We start from the raw sequence: 21,852 nt of genomic DNA, 5'->3' as shown, positions 1-21,852 counted from the left end.
AGAAAATGGAGGCGAAGTTCAACATAAATCATCCCCTTCTCCAAAGAAACTTTTTTACACACATTGTTTTTATATAATGTTTTATTTTGAGTCATATTTTGTGGCCAGTCCTGAGACTATCTTCTAACTCAATAGAAATGTATTTTGATTAGCAGTCTTTATAATGGCTTCTTTTTAAAAAGGACCGCACTGTTTCAATTTCTTCTTAGCTCCTTCGCTGAATAAGCCCTTACTATCTACAATGTGGATATAAATATTCCCAGGAGACGTTTTCCCTTCTATGTCAACTTTTCTCAAACGATTCTCTCTAGGAAACCCTTTTTTTTTTTTTTCATTATAGATTTGATCATTACCTCTGTACTGAGTTTTCCCAAATGTGTGTGGATAACCCTGATCTCTTTCCTCAGTTCCAGGCCTATGTATTCCACTTTCTAGTAGACTCTTTAGTACCAACATCACTACTGTTGTTAAAGTAATGACTGATATCCTTTGAATATCAGTTGCCAGTCACTGTTTTAAACATTTCACGTACAACTATGCTTTTAATACAGGAATAATATGAGTCTGATACTATTATATAGAGTAAAAAGAGATTCTATAATTTGCCCCAGCCTCCGCTAGAGCTAGAAATTCCCATAGGCATTTTGGTCTGAACAGATTCAAAACTGACTTTATCTTTCCAATGAAAATTGTTCCTGGGGCGCCTGGGTGGCTCAGTCGGTTAAGCATCCGACTTCGGCTCAGGTCACGATCTCACGGTCCGTGAGTTCGAGCCCCGCGTCGGGCTCTGGGCTGATGGCTCAGAGCCTGGAGCCTGCTTCTGATTCTGTATCTCCCTCTCTCTCTCTGCCCCTCCCCTGTTCGTGCTCTGTCTCTCTCTGTCTCAAAAATAAATTTAAAAAAGTTAAAAAAAAAATAAAAAAAAAAAAAAGAAAAAGAAAATTGTTCCTTTCTCCAGTAAGTGTCTTTTTGGTTACATTTGGTCCTTAGGTTACTTCGGTAAATGTGAACCTTTTTACACGTAGAAAAAAACCGTAATATTTTCACCGTTTTTGTAAATGTAGGAGAAACTCTTTTCAAGTCACTCTTTCGCCCCTCACAATTCATATCTATGAACAGATATAAATACGAACCAAGGCATTTTGAATAACTGTAAATGCAATAGAAAAGAAAGGTCCCCCACCAATCTTTTATGTTTTCATTCCTGAAATTATAATCCATTTCATATTAACAGTTAAGTGTTGTTCCTTGTGTTATAATCACATCTAGAATGTCTTACATCAGAGTCCCAGAGGGCTCATGTTAACTATATATGCATTCATTTAATTATACATTTATTTACTCAATGAGTATTGAACATGTATTATATGACAGGCTCTATACCATACGATAATACATGGCACTTTTACCAGTTATGTTTCACCCATCTTCTATGAAAAAGCCAACTGTTCAAGATGTTCTTTAAATTTCTTTACTTGCCCCCTACATATGTTTCATCCCTCTGCTGTCTCCTTTTTATATTCCTAACTATTCAGAGATGTGGATTAAAATTACTTGATAACTCACCCAACAAACATGTATTGAGCATCCACTCATGTGAGAGGCATTTGTATTATACTCTGATGGTTAACAGAGTCCTTGCCCTTTAGAACTTTCTGTGTGACCAATAAGAGAGATTTTGCACAAGTAGTCACAAGACCAGCTGTGTTATGAAGAAGAATGTACCATGGGGACAAGATGGGCCTAATCTAGTTTGAGTGGGCTCTGGCAGGCCTCCTAGGGAAAAATGACATCTGAGCTGAGACTTACAGGACAAGTGGGAGTTCTGGCAAAGGAGAGAGTATGTTGCATGAAGAGTATTTCAGGCAGAGGAATTGGTGCAAATCTTGCAAGAAGGAAAATGACAGATAAGCCTGGATTATAACACACTAAGGCAGATAGACTAGAACGATCTCTCTCTCGCTTACCAGCATCAGCACACTCTTTCTACCCTCCACTGCTTTGTAGCTCCTGAAGTATTTCGCTTAGGAGTTACCCAGCAGCGAGCGCCATACTGCCCCCTTTCCAGAGCGTGGTGCTTGCTTGAACCAAGTGACATCCATTTGCTCCTTAGAGCAATCCTGTTAGATAGCATCCATGCTTACGAGTGTGACTAATGAAGAAGTTAAGAAATGTCCCCATGTTCTGGAAGCTAGGAAGTGTCAGAACCAGAACTACCAGATTCAGGTGTTCACCACCAGCCCCTGATCTCTGTGGGTATCCTGCTGCTCTCTTGCCCAGCCAGGGCTCATTCCTGTGGTTAGAGCCATGACCTCACTGACCTGTTGAGATCAGAAAATGACTTTGGCATGCGCTTCTCCAAAGCCATGTTTTGTTTACCCTAGACTAGATACTTGTGCAATAGATTTGATTGAAATGAATCTCAATAAATCCATGCATGAACTCCCAATGAATTTTTCCTCTTTATTCTTACAATGATCAAATGATTCTTTGTACCTTTCCTTTTGGTAGTAAAAATACCTCAGTTAAGTTTTTGAACAGAGATGATTTCTACTATCTCTCTCAAGCTGACTTCAGCAAAGAGAATTTCAAATGAAATATATTTCTGGCAATATGAACTCCTGGAGGAACTTCTAGAAAGATCTCATGATAAAAAATATTTAGGAGCACTGGGTCGCTCAGTTGGTTACACCTCCGACTTCGGCTTAGGTCATGATCTCACGGTCCATGAGTTCCAGCCCTGCATGGGGCCCTGTGCTGACAGCTCAGAGCCTGGAGCCAGCTTCAGATTCTGTGTCTCCCTCTCTCTCTCTGCACCTCCCCCACTCACGCTCTGTCTCTCTGTCTCTCTCTCTCTCTCTCTCAAAAGTAAATAAACATATAAAAAAATGTTTAAGAAAATTTTAAAAGCATAAGCACATTAAGAGGGTTTGACTGTTAGAGTATATTGTGATCTTCCAGTCGGTTCCTCAAGCCTTCCACCAGGTACTCCAACACCACTGCCATCCTCAGTCTCTTGCCCTCTGTCTCTTTTCTCAGATAGTAATTGTCTTTGCCATTAGAACACAGAATTTAGGCCATAATAATCCATGAAAAAGACATATCCATGTTCAAAGTCAAGGAGAATCTCAAAAGCTGAATTGAGGCAACTAAATTTGAATTAATAATTGCTCAAAACATGTTTACTGGCTTTTAATATTTGGGTCCATTTTTTTTTTTTTTTGGTGTCAGAGATACTGTCAGCTGTTATTATGCAACCCATTATCCATATTTGCAGAACTAACCTGTACTTAATCAACGAAAAGGAGCAAAATATTATCAGAAATGATAACCAGGAAAGAAAAGACATAGTTTAGGGGCACATGGGTAGCTCAGTCAGTTAAGCTTCTGGCTCTTGAGTTTGGTTCAGGTTATGATCTCAAGGTTCGTGACATAGAACCTTGCATCAGGCTCTGTGCTGACAGCGTGGAGCCTGCTTGGGATCCTTTCTCTCTCCCTCTCTCTCTCTCTCCCTCCCTCACCCTCTCTTTCTGTCCCTCCCCCACTCTCTTGCTCTCTCAAAATAAATAAACTTTTTAAAAACATTTTAAAAAGAAAAGAAGTAGTTTAGATTTTCTGTAAATTAAATATTTGGTCACAGGTATAAGGAGCTGCATTGACATCACACCTTCCCCAATTACATTTTCCATGGGAATAGTCTTTCTGACTACATTCATTCACTAAGTGCTTTTTATGGCTCAAGCAATGAAAATAGGTTGATGTCTACTGAAGGAGACAGACATGTGAAAAGATAATTATTATGCATTTTAGGCAATTGTTCATTCGCTGGTATTTATTAATAAGCTAATGGTACCTATTAGTACAAGAAACTGTTACAGGTACTGGAAATATGGAAGTGAACAACAATCTTGCTAAAGTAAGTCTTTATTTTCATGGAGTTTACTTGCTTTTAAGAAGAACTGGGAATGAACAAATGGACACATAAGTGTATATCAGGTTGTGATGAGTGAGATGAAGCAAAATAAAGCAAGGTAAAAAGATGGAGACTGTTAGGGGGTGTTATTTTTGATAGGGAAGGCACATCATCCCTGAAATGTGGGTAAATCCTGAGCAAAAACATTAACAAAATGAGAAGGTTTTTGCAAGGACCTGGGCAAAGAGGGACAAGCAGAGGCACCTGGAAAAATGATGTGAGGCTGAAATAGTTAAGAAAATTCAGGGAACACAGGGAAAACAAGAGGCACCATAACCTGGGAGGCAGAAGTTAGAAATGGAGTCAGGCGTAACACTGGTCCAGATCTTTTAGAGTTTGGGGGTCATGGTAAGGACTTTGGATGATAACCAATTGTGATGGATGCCAATGGAGACTTTGGAACAAAAAGGTGACATAATCAAATTTAAGTATTAAAACTGACTATTAAATTGGCTTAAAATAATAACTAACTGCTAATGATGTGATGACAACACTTCCAAAAGCATTTTATCTTGAATTACTTACGTCATACATGAAATCTGTGAGGTGTTTATATTGTTTTCTTTATTTAATAAATGAGGAAACTTATATGAGGAAATTAAGTGACACTCATATGGTCAGAGAGCTGGCAATCGAGCTGGTGACTGAAACTGGTGAGTCTGACAGTAGGCTCAGAGGAGTTTGAGCAAAAGTAGGCCGCTCGTTTAGAAGCTGTACTGAGAGTCGAGGTGAACCATGACACTTTGTGGTGGTGGTGTCAGATGTGAGTGGCTAGAGATACACTTTGAAGATAAAGCCTCAAGATGTGATGATGGATTATAGGTGAGGGCATAAACTTAGCCCTCAGAGATGAATGGTGGTGCCGGTGCTATTTACTAAGGCTGGCAAGGAGAAGGGGCAGGAGAAGGGGGTTTTTGTTTTATGTTTGTTGGCTTATTTCATTTGAAATACCTATTTAGACCTGCGCATGAAAATTTTCATATGGGCATGTGGATATACTTATGTTGAGATATAACATTTGAGGGTCATCAAATAAAAGATTCATTTAAAGCCATAGGTATGGATGAAATAACCCTGAAGAGGTCCAAGTGTTGAGTCTTGGACACTCCGATATTTAGAAGTAAGAATTTAAGGATGATCAGTGAAGAAGACTGAGAAGGACGGAGCAGCCAGTGAAGATGGAGTGACATTGGGAAGTCTAGTGTCCTATAAGTAGTCATACCAATGGACCATCCAAAAGAATCGAGCTTATGGGTTTCTTACAGCAGATGACACTGAGGATGAAACAGATAAATGGAAGCTGATAGCACAGAGAAAGAGGCAAAATTAATCTCCCCTTAGATGCCTATACAAACAACATGTAAAATCAATGCATATTGGATATCACGCTTTCATTATTCAGTGAGTACCAAAACCAAAAACCAAGTGTATAAAGATACAGTATAGAAATTCACAGCTAAAAGGTTCAAGAAAACTCTACTTACTGTGAGGGCATCACAGTCACTAAAACAGAAGAGCTTTGCGAAATCCTAATTCCGTAGTATGTTAATGAGATACCAGGATGATACATTTTGAAGCCCATCAGAATTATAGGGTGTGCCTTGTTAAGTTCCTGGGTGGACTCACACTCGCTCTGAGTGTTTTCTTGGCTGCGTATTCACGGAAGAGCAATAAGCAATAAAAATGAAATTCAATCATCCTAAAGATAGTTAAGCCGAGACATTGTGACAATCCTAAGGAAAAGGGGGCAAGTCATGATTAAGAGCATGAGTTTGGAAAGCTGACACACCAGGTTCGAATCAAATAGATGCTCTAACACCTATTACGTGTTAGTTGGAAACTCATTTCATCTAGCCATTCCTAACACATCGGGAAAATGGAGACAGCAATGGTAGCTATTTATTAGAGTGGTGAGGAGTACCTGATACAATGCTTTAGTGTATACAACGCAGAGCTTAGCCTAGGGTGGGAGCAACCTGTTACCCTTGCATTGTACCATTTCAGTTTATCATAGAAGCATTTCGTTGACTCATAAGCCTGTGAAAACATGATTATAAGGACTTATGAATGGATAAATTTATATAACTATTTTTCTATTATCTTTAGGCATGAAGGCTATTTCTAAATTTATGATATTATTGATAACACTTCTCCAAATATCATTTTATAAACTCATTGTCTGCATCTTTAATTGGCATTTCTTTGTAAGTTTGATTTCCTTGCTTCTATTTTAGACCATTATTTATATTTCATGAAAACAAATTATGTTTCACAATAATAGCTATGGGCTTATCTCATTCACTTAACTGATTTTTCTACCCAACATTTATCACAAAGAATCATAAATCATTATAATGTTCCTTTGTGCTATAATTTTCCTTAAATTAATAGGGATAATGAAAGGGCAAATCAAATTCAGCCTGAAAACTTCTTCTGAGACAGTGTCTGAAGACATCTTTATGAAGCTGTTTTAGCCTACATAATAATTAACTTATGCTAGAAGAAATCATCCCACCCCAGGCAGTATCATATATTCTGAATCTCTTTTCTTTGGGTAAACATATTATGTAGGGCATATATTATGAAGAATATGTGTTTTTCTCGAGCTAATGATTATTGGTGTTTTAGGAGAACTATTATCCCAAGAGCAGAGAGACTTCTTTTTTCTTGCAAAGCTAAGCAAAGGGAGCATCAGTTATAAAAAAATGTTTTTTATTGTTGTTTATTTTTAAACATAGCTTCTTTTCTTTCTTTTCCCTTTCTTTAAAGGCAATAAAACTACCATTAATGGTATAGAATTGACCTAAGGAAGATATCAAATATTACTTGTATAACCTGAAGTCCCCAGTAATAGGAGGAAATATTGACTTTTCAGTCAAACATGCATGCAGAAAATTTTAATTCCATACTACCAATAAAAAAATGAAGTAAGTCTCTTAAAAACATAACATATTTTCTTCTAAAAGCATTCTCTTAAAAACAAAACTAGCAACCAACTCAAAATCATCTTAAGTCCATTTTCCAAACACTGTATAGTGAGTGAAGATCTTCTTTTGTGGGGAAACAATTCTATATTCAAATATTTTAATGGTTTTATACAGCTGAGCGATTAGGCCTTGTATGAGAGTTCTAATAGCACACATGAGGAAGTCGGAAGGTAGATTTTGGCAGCAGTTAAAAAAATAATGCCAAATGTAACGGTCTGCTGCAAGTCCCCCACAAGTTAAAATTCTCAAGTAGAGTCTGTGCTTGGCAGAAGGAATCACTGCTTTTTGTAGCTCTTTATTTTCTAGTCCAGTCAAAGCAGGCAGGAAACATTTAAGGGTGCACTGTTACCAAGGGTGATGATGTTGTAGAAATAAGCATACTGCTCTTTGGATTTGCCTCTCTGGTAAATCCCATTTACCATTCCCTGGCTGTGTAGGCAAGTTCTTCCTCTTCCTGAACTTCCATCATGTGTTCCTTGGATTTTTAATGTTTGTTTGGCAATCTTACAATGAGAAATTAATGAGACATCATATGGCACCAATATAAACTCAACTAAAAAACTGCAGTATTATTCTCGACTTTCCTTCTACCATAATCTTCCATTCCTAAATCCAAGAAATTAGAAAGGACTGTCAGCTCTACCTTCAAATTATGCTCCAAATCCACCCAACTGACTCTCTTTCCTCAGTGTTACCACGTTAGGCCAACAACCATTATTTCTTTCCTGAAGTACTGAATTAACCTCCCAAGTAGTCATTCTGCTTTCACTCTTGCTTCCTCAGTCTTAGCATTATATATATGATCTCCAGACTGGCCAGAGAGATCTCTTAAAAATACAAATAAAATATCATATTTATCCCCTGCTTAAGTCTCTCCAAAGAATCTTCATCTTAGAATAATTTCAAACTTCCTTTAATGGCCTACAAGTTCCTGCATTTCCCTGACTTTTCCCCTTCCTCCCTCCCTCTCATTTGGTTATATTGGTCCCTTGCCTTCTCTTGAGGAGGCCAAGCTGTGTGCTCACCTCGGGGCCTCTGCCTGTGCTGTCCCCTTTGAAAAACTCTTGAAAATTTTCTCCCCCAGATCTCTTTTCAAGCCTACACTTGCCATTTATGTTTTAGTCTTTCCTAACATCGAATTCAGAAGAGTTACCCCTCTAGTCACTATTCAATTACCCTGTTTTACTTTCTGCTAACACTTATCACTGACTACAGATACCTTATTTATTTACTTTCTTTTTTACCGCCCCTCTCTCCTTCACAGAAATGTATCAGTAAGGGGACTGATTTGTGCTATTCACCATCGTGTTTCCAGCACAAAAGATGGTGTCTTACAGATAGTAATTACTCAACAAGTGTAGGATTAATAAATACATAAACCCTCTACTACGTTAGGCACAGAGTAAATGTTCAATTAACGTCATTGTCATTTTTTCCTTCTATTCAGTTTCCAGTGGGTCATGCTACGTCAGGTGGAAGAAGCCCAGGTGTCTCAATACCACCTCTCCATAAAAATGAAAAAATAAATTTAGCCTTCAGGACTGACATTATTACTTAGCACTTAGCACTTAGCACTTATCTATGTCGTTTTTGCTTCACATTATAAATTAAACATCTATCAGGAACGAGAAAACACAACAATGTGTGATTATCATTAATCAGTAATATATTTTGACTGGTATATTATTCATAAGAATTATATATTCATTTGACCAAAAATGAACATAGTCTGGTGCTATGGAGAAATCACTGGCTTGGAGTTAGAAGATAAATATTAAACACCTACCTTTTTCAATACGAATACTTATTGGTATTACACATAAGAAGTGGTGTCAAATGTGGTCCTTGCCCTCCAGATAGCTCTTAATGTGATTCCATTTCTATATATAATATGGCCTTGTTTATTAAAAAATTCAAATTATGGATTTTAGAAAAAAATACTCTCCAATTCAAAATTCCCTAATATTCCCTTGCATGAAACAGCTTTTCTCAAGTGGGCATTTATCGTAGGAGAAAACAGTATTCTGTGAATGCTTCTTGAATTTTCTCAGCTTTTGTCGTGGAGTCCATAATATTAAGTATACAGCTGCTGATGTTACAGTGAGTTTCTGTGCAATAGTGTTTAAGAAACGCCAGGGTGAATGGGCTATTTATTAAGTCTTTCGATGGCACGTTCTACTTGAGATAGGTCTGTCCTGTGTCTAGTCATCACTGAAGACAATTCACAACAGCATAGCAGAAGTTCTGGTCTTCCTACAAGTCAGCTAACGTTGGTACATGAGAGAAACTCAAAACTCTTTTTACCTTAAGTAAAAAGAGAAAAAAGAAAAAGAACTGGAAAGCTGTAATAGGAGTACACCATCCTACATATTTCCTTGGGAGAGTTTTGTGCTACTCCTGTATAGAGTATACATTGGAGAGAATACTAACAGATTCTTAGGTATTTTGAAAACAGAGTGATGTGCTTTAGATTGTTTTTGTGTTTCCTGATTAATGTATAAATGGAATCCTGACAAAGCATTCAAAAACAGGTTTTGGAGTCAGACGTATCTGAGTTTGAGGAAGTTCCCTTCTATTGCTACTTAGCTGAGAGATTTTTTTTTTCTTCCTGGATTGGATGCTAGTTTCTGTCAATTTTTTCTTCATCTGTTGATATATATATATATATATATATATATATATGGATCTAAATATATAAATATTTATATAAATATATATACATATTTGTATAATATATACATATATAAATAATATATAAATATATACATATTTATATAATATATACACATATATACATATTTATATAATATATATACATATATATATATTTTGTTCATGAGATAAATGATACCAATTCATTTTGATGTTAAACTGTGCCTACATTATTGGAATAAATCCTGCTTTCTATGCTTCCTCATGGTATATTATCATTTTTAGTGGAATTTTATTATTTTTATTTAAATTCTGTTGTCTTTATATATAATTTGATTTCTTTTGTCAACATTTTGTCAAAATTGTTTGGATCTGTGTTCATAAGGAATATTGCTTCTGTAATTTTTAGGTTTTGAAATATCTCTTTATTATTTTTGTATCAGAATATTGTTGACCTCAGTGACTTGGGTAATATTCTCACTTCCTCAAATTTTTTTAAGGACTTGCTATATAATTGATAGTAATTCTTTCTGAAATGCTTGGTAGAATTCACCTGTGAAGACATCACTACTTGGAATTTTCTTTGTGGGAAGTTTTTTAATTATAGATTTAATTTGTTTAACATATAAAGAACTGTTTAGGTTAACTATTACTTAATAAGTAGATTTTGATCATTTGACTCTTTCAAGGATTGTATCTATTTCATCTAAGGTGTTGAACTTATTAACATAAAGGTCTCTTTTTATTAAACATTTAATACCTGTAAAATCTAGAGGGTTAATATCTTTCTGCTTCCTGATGTTGGTAGGTTAATAGTTTGTCTCCTCTCTTTTATTCCCCATCAATCTTCCTGAAGGTTTATCAATTTTATTGATTTTCTCAAAAAAAACCTCCAGTTTTTAATTTTACTAATATTTGATATTATTCCTTATGTGTTTTTTTTTTTTTTATTTATTTGACTATTGTTCTGACCTTTATTTCTTTTCTTCTGCTACCTTTGGCTTCACTTGCTCTCCTTTTTGGTTTCTTCAGTGGGAATCTAAAATCATTAATTTTAGATATTTCCTCAATTGTAATAGAGGTATTCTGTGCTACATATCTCCTTCTAAGTACCACTTTAACCCCATCTCAACAAATTTTGACATGTTTCGTTTTGATTTTTATTCACTTAAAATAATTTCTAATTCCCCTTTTAATTCTTTAGGTTTCTTTTGTTCATTGTGTGTATGCTTGTTTGTTGGGGATTATTTTTTGGCGCTCTGGTTATTTAGAAGTGTGTTCATTTCCAAATATTTGGGAGCTATCTCAGATGTCTTTTCATTACAGATTTCAAATTTAATTTCTTTGTGATCTAAATTTGGTATGGCTAGGGGCGCCTGGGTGGCGCAGTCGGTTGGGCGTCCGACTTCAGCCAGGTCACGATCTCGCAGTCCATGAGTTCGAGCCCCGCGTCAGGCTCTGGGCTGATGGCTCAGAGCCTGGAGCCTGTTTCCGATTCTGTGTCTCCCTCTCTCTCTGCCCCTCCCCCGTTCATGCTCTGTCTCTCTCTGTCCCAAAAATAAATAAATGTTGAAAAAAAAAATTTGGTATGGCTTGAATACTTTTTAAATGGATTGAGATTTGTTTTATGGCTTGGGATTTGGCCTGTCATGGCAAATGTTCTGGGTCCACTCACAAAGAAAGTTTATTCAGCAGTTAATGAGTAATCTATAAATGTCAACAAGGCCAAATTGGTTGACAGTATAGTTCATCTATGTTTGTATTGATTGTTCATTTAATTGTTCTATCAGTTATCAAGAGGGAGCTGCTCAAATCTCTATAATTATGGATTTTTCTAGTTGCATCATGCCTTTTACATTTCTGTTATTGAGTATACAAGTATTTTTGTTTAGTATGTTTCTTTTTAAAAAATGTTTATTTATCTTGAGAGAGGGGCAGAAAGCGTGAGCTAAGGAGTGGCAGAGAGAGAGAGAGAGAGAGAGAGAGAATCCCAAGCAGATTCCACACTGTCAGTGCAGAGCCTGACATAGGGTTCAATCTCACAAACTGTGAGATCACGACCTGAGCCAAAATCAAGAGTTAGGCACCCTAGTTAGTATGTTTCTTGATGAACTGACCCTTTTTGTTCTTGGTAATATTTTTCTTGGAAATCTATTGTATCTGACGTTAATATAGCCACTCTTATTTTCTTTGACCAATTTAAACATGTATGTCTTTTCCATATTTATTATTTATTTATTTTCGCAATTATATTTTAAGTAGATTAGCTTCAGGCAGTGTCTAGTTGGGTCTTGATTAAAAAAAAATGCTGTTTATTTATTTTTGAGAGAGAGACAGCAAGCAGAGGAGGGGCAAAGACAGAGGGAGACAGAATCCAAAGCAGGCTCTAGGCTCTGAGGTGTTAGCACAGAGACCAGTGCAGGGCTGGAACTCATGAACCATGAGATCATGACCTGAGCCTAAGTCGGACACTTAACCGACTCAGCTACCTAGATGCACTGGGTCTTGATTTTTTTACCCAATCTGATTATTTCTACCATTCAATTGAGATAATCAGGCATTTAATAGATTTATTGATATGGTGGATTTAAGTCTACAGTCTTAATATAGAAATTATAAAATGGGTTTTCCTTTTAAACTTCTGAGATAAAATTCTTTGTTGTGCTCCTTTAGTGATTGCTTTAGGGTTTATAGTACACATTTTTAGGGGTGTCTGGGTGACTCAGTTGGTTAAGTGACTCACTCTTGATGTCTTCTCAGGTCACGATCTCATGGTTCCTGGGATCTAGTCCTGCCTCAGGGCTCTGTGCTCATAGCATGGAGCCTACTTGGGATTCTCTTTGCCCCTTCGCCACATATGCATGTGCACTCTCTCTCTCTCTCTCTCCCCCTCTCTCTCAAAAATAAATAAACATTTATAGTACAAATTTTTAATTTATCATAGTCTACCCTTCAAGCGATAGTATGGTTTTTCATGTATTGAATAAGAACTTTATTTATACTAGTATATTTATTTTTCTTTTTCTAGTCCTTGCGTTATTTATTGTAATACATCTTAGTTCTATATATGTCAAAAGTACTACATGATACTGTTATTTTTGCTTTACATGATTAATACATTTAAAGATATTTTGATACTAAGAAAAAAGTCATCATATTTACCTATTGGTGATCATTTCCTGTACTTTTTGCCTTTTTAAACAGGTACAGACTTCTATCTTGCAATATTTTTCTTCTTTTTACAGTGCTTCTTTTAATGTTTCTTGTCGTAAAGGTCTGCTGGCAATGAGTTTTTTCAGCTTTTCTATGTTGGAAGCATCTTTATTTCACCTTCCTTTTATTTTATTTTATTTTTTAAAATATTTTATTTATTTTTGATAGACGGAGAGAGACAGATCACAAGTGGCGGAAGGGCAGAGGGAGAGGGAGCCACAGAAACCAAAGCAGGCTCCAGGTTCTGAGCTGTCAGCACAGAGCCTAACTCCGGGCTCAAACTCACAAACCGCGAGCTCGTGACCTGAGCCGAAGCCGGACGCTTAACCTACTGAGCCACCCAGGCACTCCCACCTTCCTTTTAGAAATATATTTTTTTATGACTTTAAAATTCTAGGTTTTATATATGTTTGATAGACTGAAGATACTATTCCAATCTATCCTGTAACTTACATTGTTTCTGACCAGAAATCTGTGCCCTTTATCTTTGTCCCTCTACATATAATGTGTCTTTCCCTCACTACTTTAAAACTTTTTCTATTTATCATTGACTTTAAGCAATTCATTATGATTTGCTTTAGTATACTGTACTTCACATCTTTGTGTTTGTGCTCATTGAGCTTTTTAGATCTGCAAATTTATAGTTTTCACCAAATTTTGAAAAAACATTGGTCATTAATTGTAAGCCATATATTTTCTGTCACTCTCTTACTTTGGAGATGCAATTAACCACATTTTAGCCACTTGAAGTTTTGCTAAAGTACACAGATTTTTTTTTTTCAGATAATTTTCTCCCTATGTTTCATTTGAATGCTGTCTTTTGCTATATCTTCAATTCACTGATATTTTCTTCTGCAATATCTAATCTGGGGTTAATCCCATCCAGTATAGTTTTCATCTCAGGCATAGATTTCATCTAGAGACGTTCAGTTTATGTTCTCTTTAAAAATCTATTCCGGGGCGCCTGGGTGGCTCAGTCGTTTGAGCGTCCGACTTCAGCTCAGGTCATGATCTCACGGCTGGTGAGTTCGAGCCCTGCATCGGGCTCTGTGCTGGCAGCTCAGAGCCTGGAGCCTGCTTCAAATTCTATGTCTCCCTCTCTTTCTGCTCCTCCCAGGCTCATGCTCTGTCTCTCTCTCTCCTTCAAAAATAAATTTAAAAAAAACATTAAAAAAATCTATTCCATGTCTCTTAAAAAGAAAAATTTTTAAAAAAGGTGGGGGGACATTTGGGTGGTTCAGTTGGTTAAGTGTCTGACTTTGGCTCAGGTCATGATCTCGTGGTTCGTGAGTTCCAGCCCCATGTCGGGCTTTGTGCTGACAGCTCAGAGCCTGGAGTCTGTTTCAGATTCTGTGTTTCCCTCTGTCTCTGCCCCTCCCCCACTCACACTCTGTCTCTCTCTCAAAAATAAAAATTAAAAAAAAAATTTTTTTTAATAAAAAAATCTATTCCATGTCTTTAGTTAACATGTTTAGTCTTCCTTGTAACTTCTTCAGCATGTGCAATACAGCTATAATAGCATTTTTTAATGTTTTTGCTTATTCTATGATGTGCCATTTCCTCATTCCCTATATTTTCTTCATTATGGATTGCGTTTTATTGCTTCCTTGCATGCATGCCTGGTAATGTTTTATCAAATACTTGACACTGTAAATTTTACCCTATTGGATTCAGAGTTTTTTGTTTTTTTTTTTTCTATTTTTCTTTGTTTTATTGTTTTTGTTTTGTTGTGTTCTGGTTTTTTTGTTGTTTTTGTTTTGTTTTGTTTTTGTTTTTGTTTTTTGGTAAATATACTGATCTGTATTTTGCAGCACAGTTAAGTTACTTGGAACTTGGAATCAGTTTGATACTTTTGGGTCTTGGTTTTAGGCTTTGTTAGGCAATTCCAAAGCATCATTAAGTTTGGAGTAAATTTTTTTTCCACCTTACTGAAGCAAGACCTTCTTTAGAACTCTGACTGATACCACATGAATTATGAAGTATTTCACTTTGGCTATTGGGAACAGGCACTATTCTTGGCCCTGTGTGATCTCTAGTTCCTATTTTCCCTCCTAATTCTTTTGGGTAATTCTTTCTGGCTTTGGGTAGTTTGTTTACACACATGTGCTGATTGGTACCCAAATGAACACATAAGAGGGTTCTTCTGCAGACATTGGGAGTCTTCTCTCTGTGTACTGCTCTCCTCTCCAGCACTCTCTTCTGTGAACTTAGCCACCTTGGCTTCCCTGGACCTCCTGTTCTATATGGTTAACTCAGACAGTTTGGACTTTGCTAGAATCCTTCACTTTGCACCATGGAAACTTTCTACAGTCAGTAAGCTCAAGTTTTTATCTTATTTATTTCCTCATTTTCAGGAATAACTTTCTTTTGTTCCTTGATGTCAACTGTGTTATGATTTCTTATATTTTATCCAATATTTTGTTTTATCTTTTAAAGCCTGAAAGTAAATCTAATCATCTAATCCTTATTTCTCCATCTTTGTCAGAAGGAACATCAACTATAAAGCAGACTTGTATTAGGTTTTTATGAAAATATGGTAAAACTACTGATCACCAACCCTCTAACTATTCAAGAAACCTAAATAACATGATAAATACCCTCTCATGATATTCCCAGATATTAGCAAATAAGGAGACAGGACTAGAAGCAAAATAAAATTTAAAAAGTGAGAGAAATAGCATAATGAATTATGACAAAAATAGATTTTGGATACAACCAGAGTTAAGAAAACAAGGTAACTAGAAACAGCAAAGAAAAGGGGCGCCTGGGTGGCTCAGTCGGTTGGGCGGCCGACTTCGGCTCAGGTCATCATCTCGCGGTCCGTGAGTTCGAGCCCCTTGTCGGGCTCTGGGCTGATGGCTCGGAGCCTGGAGCCTGTTTCAGATTCTGTGTCTCCCTCTCGCTGACCCTCCCCTGTTCATGCTCTGTCTCTCTCTGTCTCAAAAATAAATAAAACGTTAAAAAAATTAAAAAAAAAGAAAAGAAACAGCAAAGAAAGAATTATAAAATCAACTGAGAAGACTGGTATTCCAAGGAGGCACAGTTAGTATCTTCCCTCAGCTCACATAGAGGTGGCCAATTCACCACGGTTAGTTGGCTTCCCCTGGCATGTTTAGTCCTTTCCTATTCTTTATTGGCATTCTTCCGCTACCTACAGATGCACGTTGGGAATCTCGCTACTCCTGGAGAGCTGGCTCAGACGGCCGCAGCCATAGTTAACAGGAAACTAAAGCAAGGGATTGTTAATACGGTACCAGTCATTTTCCTTTTCCTGCTGACATGTCCGTTAAGTGTTATTGGGGCACACTCACCGCACTTGGTACACTGAAAACTGAATGTACATAGAACAAAACATTTCTTTTGCTTCTGTTATCAGTTTTGCTCCACTTTCACCAATGTACCACCTTGTGGATGTGGAAACTTCTTAATTCCTGTGAGAATCAGGTTGCTTTGCTCTAATATAATGCTTCAGATTATAATCATTGTTTATTTATTTCACAAATATTTATTAGGCATCTCCTTTCCTAATATATTTCTAAAGTTTATTTATTTATTTTGAGAGAGAGATAAAGTGTGAGCGGGGAAGGGACAGTGAGAGAAGGAGAGAGAAAATCCCAAGCAGGCGCTGTGCTGTCAGCCCAGAGCCCAATTCAGAGCTTAATCTCACGACAGTGAGAGTCGGATGAAATCAAGGGTCGGATGCTCAACCGACCTAGTCACACTGGCGCCCTAATTTCCTAATTTTCATTATGACTGACTTTTGCGAATTTCAGTCTTTGATAACTTGAAACATAATTCATGCTACCACTCTTTTCTACCTCTGTAGAATCTGTGTAGTTGGTTCAAAGAAAAAAAAAATTTATTGTCACAAAAGAGTAATATGGTTGATTATATTGATTATACTTTTACTTCACGTTAAAGGCACAAAAAAGATCTCCCTGTCTGAAATAAAATGTATTACCAGAAATAAGGAAACAAGGGGAATTTTTACCACTTTTAAAGTAAAAGGAAGACACTCCTTACCTACATATATTTAATCCATATGTATTTGCAGTAGTGATTATGATACAAATATATCTAATTTTGCAAGGAAGAGTCTTTAGGTTTTTTTAAAACTTATTGCCCATATTCAATATTTTAACTGTTTATTATAGTTTCCCTTGACCCATACATTTGATACTATAGATTTCAATATGTTTTATTGAAGTTTTAGATATAATGGATACTATATAACATAAATCATACATAGGTGTAAACTCTATGATGATGACTAATCTTATATTTGATTGGCATCTATTTCTTCAGTTTCATCCTTTTACTTCCCATTGCTGATTAACACATCTAAATTTAGGTTCATAAAGAAATCAAAATTACATTATTTTTCTTCTTAAATATAGGCCCAGAGAATTCAATGATTTGTTTAATTTCTGGAAAAAAGTCACTGGTGTTCTGGTAAACTGGTTGGTAAAAAAATGGAACTTCCTCAACTTCATAAAGAATGTCTTACAAAAACCCTACAACTAATATTATACTTAATGCTGAAAGAGTGAATGCTTTTCCTCTAAGAACAAGACAAAGATGTTCACTGTCATCCTTCTTTTTCAACAGTTTTAGAATTTCAACCAATAAAGCAAGAAAAGGAAACATAAGGTCTATATATTAGAAAAGAAGAATGTAAAACAGTCTGTATTTGCAGACGGCATGGTTGATTATGTAGAAAATTTCAAAGAATGTAAAAAAGAAACCAAACCTCCCCCAAAATCGCTCATAATTTACAAATGAGTTCAGCAAAGATGCAAGATAGAAGTCAACACACAAATTTCAATTGCATTTCCATGTACAAACAATGAACATGTGGAAACTGAAAGTAAAAGTATAATTTATAATTGGTCAAAAAATTAAATACTTAAATATAAATCTAAACTATGTACAGAAATTATATGCTAAAACTGTACACTGTAGAAGGAAAAAAATTAGTTTTTTAATGTTTATTTTTGAAAGAGAGAGAGACACAGAGTGCAAGTAGGGGAGGGGCAGAGAGAGAGGGAGACACAGAATCCGAAACAGACTCCAGGCTCTGAGCAGTCAGCACGGAGCCTGACGTGGGGTTCAACCTACAGACCACAAGATCATAACGCAAGCAGAAGTCGGATGCTTAATTGACTGAGTCACGCTGGCACCCCAAAGGAAAAAAAATTAAAAGATCTAAACAAATGAAGAAATCAAACCATGTTCATGGGTTAGAAGAGTCAACATAGCAAAGACGTCAATTTTCCACAATATGATACACGGATAATATAGTTCTTATTCAAATCCCAGAGAGATTTTCTATAGAATAAACAAGATCGTATTAAATTTTATATAGAAATGCAAAGCACCTAGAATAGAAAAAACAATTTTGCAAAAGAAAAGTAAAGTCAGAGGAACCAATTGCTCAGTTTCAATAATTTTTATAATAGTAACAGGAATCATGACTCTATGCTGTTGGTGGAAAGATAGACACATCCATCAGTAGAATGGAAAAGATTATCTAGAAATAGACCAACAAAAATATCCTCAACTGATTTCAATAAGATGAAAAAACAATTAACCAGAGAAAGGAGAATTTTTCAACAAATAGTATTGAGCAATCAGCTACTCATAAGCCAGAAAGTTAAAAAAAAAAAAAGAGAGAGAGAGAGAGAGAAAGAGAGAGAAATAATTGTTACCTAAGCTTCACAGTTTATACGAAAATTAACTAAAAATGAATTTTGTAATTAAATGTGAAACTATAAAACTTTTAGAAAAAAATAGAAAAACTTTAGGATACAGGATTTGGCAAGACTCCTTTTTTTTATAGTTAAGAATTCTTAAACTTCACACAAAAACATCGTTCATAAAATTAAAAAAAAATGGAAACTCGAACTTCATCCAAGTTTAAAACTGTGCAAAGAAAATGAAAAGGCAAGCTACCAATGGTTGAAAATATATGTAAATCACATATCTGACAAAGGACTAGCATCAAGAAGATAGAGCACTCAAAGCTCAATAGTAAAAGGATAAACAGTCCAATTAGAAATAGGAAAAATATATGAAGGGACATTTAAATGAAGAAGATATACGGGGCGCCCAGGTGGCTCAGTTGTTAGGCACCAGACTTCGGCTCAGGTCATGATCTCGCGGTTCGCGAGTTGGAGCCGCACATCGACCTCTGTGTTGACAGCTCAAATCCTGGAGCCTGCTTCGGATTCTGTGTCCCCCTCTCTCTTTCTGCCCCTCCCCTGTTCACGCTCTGTCACTCTCTGTCTCAAAAATAAATAAAACATTAAAAAAAATTTAAAAATGAAGAAGATATACAGATGGCAGATAAGCACATAAAAAATACTCCATATACTCAGTATCATTGGCCATTAGGGAAATGCAAATTGAAACAATAATGAAATACTACTAACATCTATCATAGTGGCCAAAATAAAGCATCAATATCAAGTCCTGCAAAGGATGAAGGAAAGCTTGATCACTCATACATTGCTGGTGGCTATGGAAAATAACCACAAAGGAAGATAGTTCGGCAGTGTCTTAAAAAACTAAATATGCGACTATCACGGGACCCAGAAATTGCGCTTTTGGGCTTTTATCCCAAAGAAATGAAGATTTGTGATCACCAAAAACCTGCACATGAATGTTTATTTCATCTAACTCTATTTGTAATAACCCAAAGCTGTAAACAAGCTAAATGTCCTGCAGGGAGTGAGGAATTCAACCAATTGTGATATAGCCATACCATGGAACATTATTCAGCATTGAAAAAGAACAGATATGGTTACCTGCAAAAGCCTGAATGAACCTCAAGGGAATTATACTGAGTGAAAAAAAGCCAATCCAGAGTTTACATATTATAGGATTCCATGTGTATAGTATTCTTATTAGCTGTTGCACAGCGTTATGGGGGAGGAGGAGGCAGGTAGGGAGTAGGCAACATAAAGGACCATAGCAGTGATGGAAAATTTCTGCGTGTTGACTGTGTCAAAGTCAATATTTTGGTTGTGGTATTCTACTCTAATTTTGAAGACATTACTACTAAGGAGAAGTGGTTAAAGATTTTTATTTCTTATGACTAGCTTGGGAACCTACAATCATCTCAAAATAAAAAAATTCAGTGAAATAAGTTAAATAATTCACTTTAAATGGTTTTTTCCCCCCTAAAATCAAGGGGAAAAGAAAGTTAATCTAGATTTAAAAATTAAGCCAATTGAATACGATATACAAAAATAGATGCTTGCTTTCAATTATAAAAGCAAGTCAGTGGGAACCTAGTCTGTGTTAGGCCCCAAAAGTGGACAGCTACCTTTGGGAATAATTTGAGATCAGTGTTTCGTTCCACTTAAAGTCTTGAGCTAAGGTGACCTCCTGAGGCTCCTTTTAGTTATATAAACTTTATGTCTAATAGCTTTCAGTTTTGCTATAGAAAAAAAAAAGAATGGCTGATATAATTAATCTTGGAACAATACCAAATAGCATTTCAGTGACAGAAATAATGATGAATTTTTTGAAAAGTCTGACATGAAATACAAAAGAAGACCTTAAATCCATAACCATAAATATATCATTAAAATATAAAATATATAATGGCCTTTTTTTCCAGAAAATGAGATTACTACTCTTAAGATTTCCTGTAAAATATTCACTTTTACTGACAATATATTTTAAGAACTATTTTAAAATTTTTGCCTATGCTATAGAGGTTTTTACTAGGAGCTGTGGTTGAGTGAGTATAAAAATAATGAACAAAAAAACCTGTCTTTGTTCTCAAGGATTTTGGTCCATATAAGTAACTCATTGTAAAAGGCTATAGAAGAAAAGTATTAAATGCTGATAAAGAGAATATGCCCTTAAAAACAAAACAGGAGCACTGCATTTTTATTATTTCTCTTAGTCACTGTCTTAGTTCCTTCAGGCTGCTATACCAAAAATACCATGGACTGCGGAGCTTATAAACAATACAAATTTATTTCTCACGTTCTGGAGGCTGGGAAGTCGAAAATCAAGCCTCTGGAGGATGATTCAGTGTCTGCTGAGAGCCCATTTCTTGGTTTATAGATGGCTGTCTTTTCACTGTGTCCTCATATGGTAGAAAGGGGAAAGAGCAAGAGAGGCCCTCTGGGAGTTCTTCTATAAGTGCACTAACCACCTCCCAGAGGCCCCACCTCCTAACACCAATATATTAGGGATTAGATTCGAGCATATGAATTTGGTGGCATAAAACGCTCAGTCTATGTAACACTTCCTTTCCAAGAGGACTCTCATAAATCTTTTTCGCAAGAATCTTGGTCTTGGGCTGTATTTATACAGCACCCAACCTAAAGGAGAAACCATAAAAATGTGTAGTGCATTCTCAAAATGGCAGGAGCCCTGGTGAAGAAAAACACAATGTGTGAAAAGACTATTGGTAGATGAATTTGGAAAAGTAGTTTACAGTTGGAATTGCAATTGCCTTGAAATTTATACAAAAAATTTAGGATGTGTTTGTAAGCAAGTTTTTGGTGAAGGGGCTGCTCTCAAGCCACCAATAATTGAGGAAAAAAAATATGAAAGCCATGTAAATGATGAAATTAAGAAGAGAAAATTATGGGCAAGGACAATCAATTAGGAAATCCATTTAGGTGGTGTGAGTGGCAATAAAGAAAAGACTCTCGGGGCGCCTGGGTAGCTCAGTCAGTTAAGCAGCTGACTTTGGGTCGGGTCATGATCTCACGGTCTGTGGGTTCGAGCCCTGTGTTGGGCTCTGTGCTGACAGCTCAGAGCCTGGAGCCTATTTCAGATTCTGTGTCTCCCTTTCTCTCTGCCCCTCCCCTGCTCACAGTCTCTCTCTCTCTCTCTCTCTTCTCTCTCTCTCTCAAAAACAAATAAACATTTTAAAAAAGAGAGAAAAGACTCATATAGTTTATAAATATTTTTTTCTTTTATGGAAGCTTATTTAAAAATGGGTTTTATGGTGAAGGAGCCTATGATACTGGGAAGACAGTATGGTCTTTAGTGGAAATAAGA

Source organism: Panthera pardus, unplaced genomic scaffold, assembly GCF_024362965.1.
Source record: "Panthera pardus isolate Hobbes unplaced genomic scaffold, ASM2436296v1 HiC_scaffold_13, whole genome shotgun sequence".
Taxonomy (NCBI): domain Eukaryota; kingdom Metazoa; phylum Chordata; class Mammalia; order Carnivora; family Felidae; genus Panthera; species Panthera pardus.
This window is presented reverse-complemented; position numbering follows the sequence as displayed.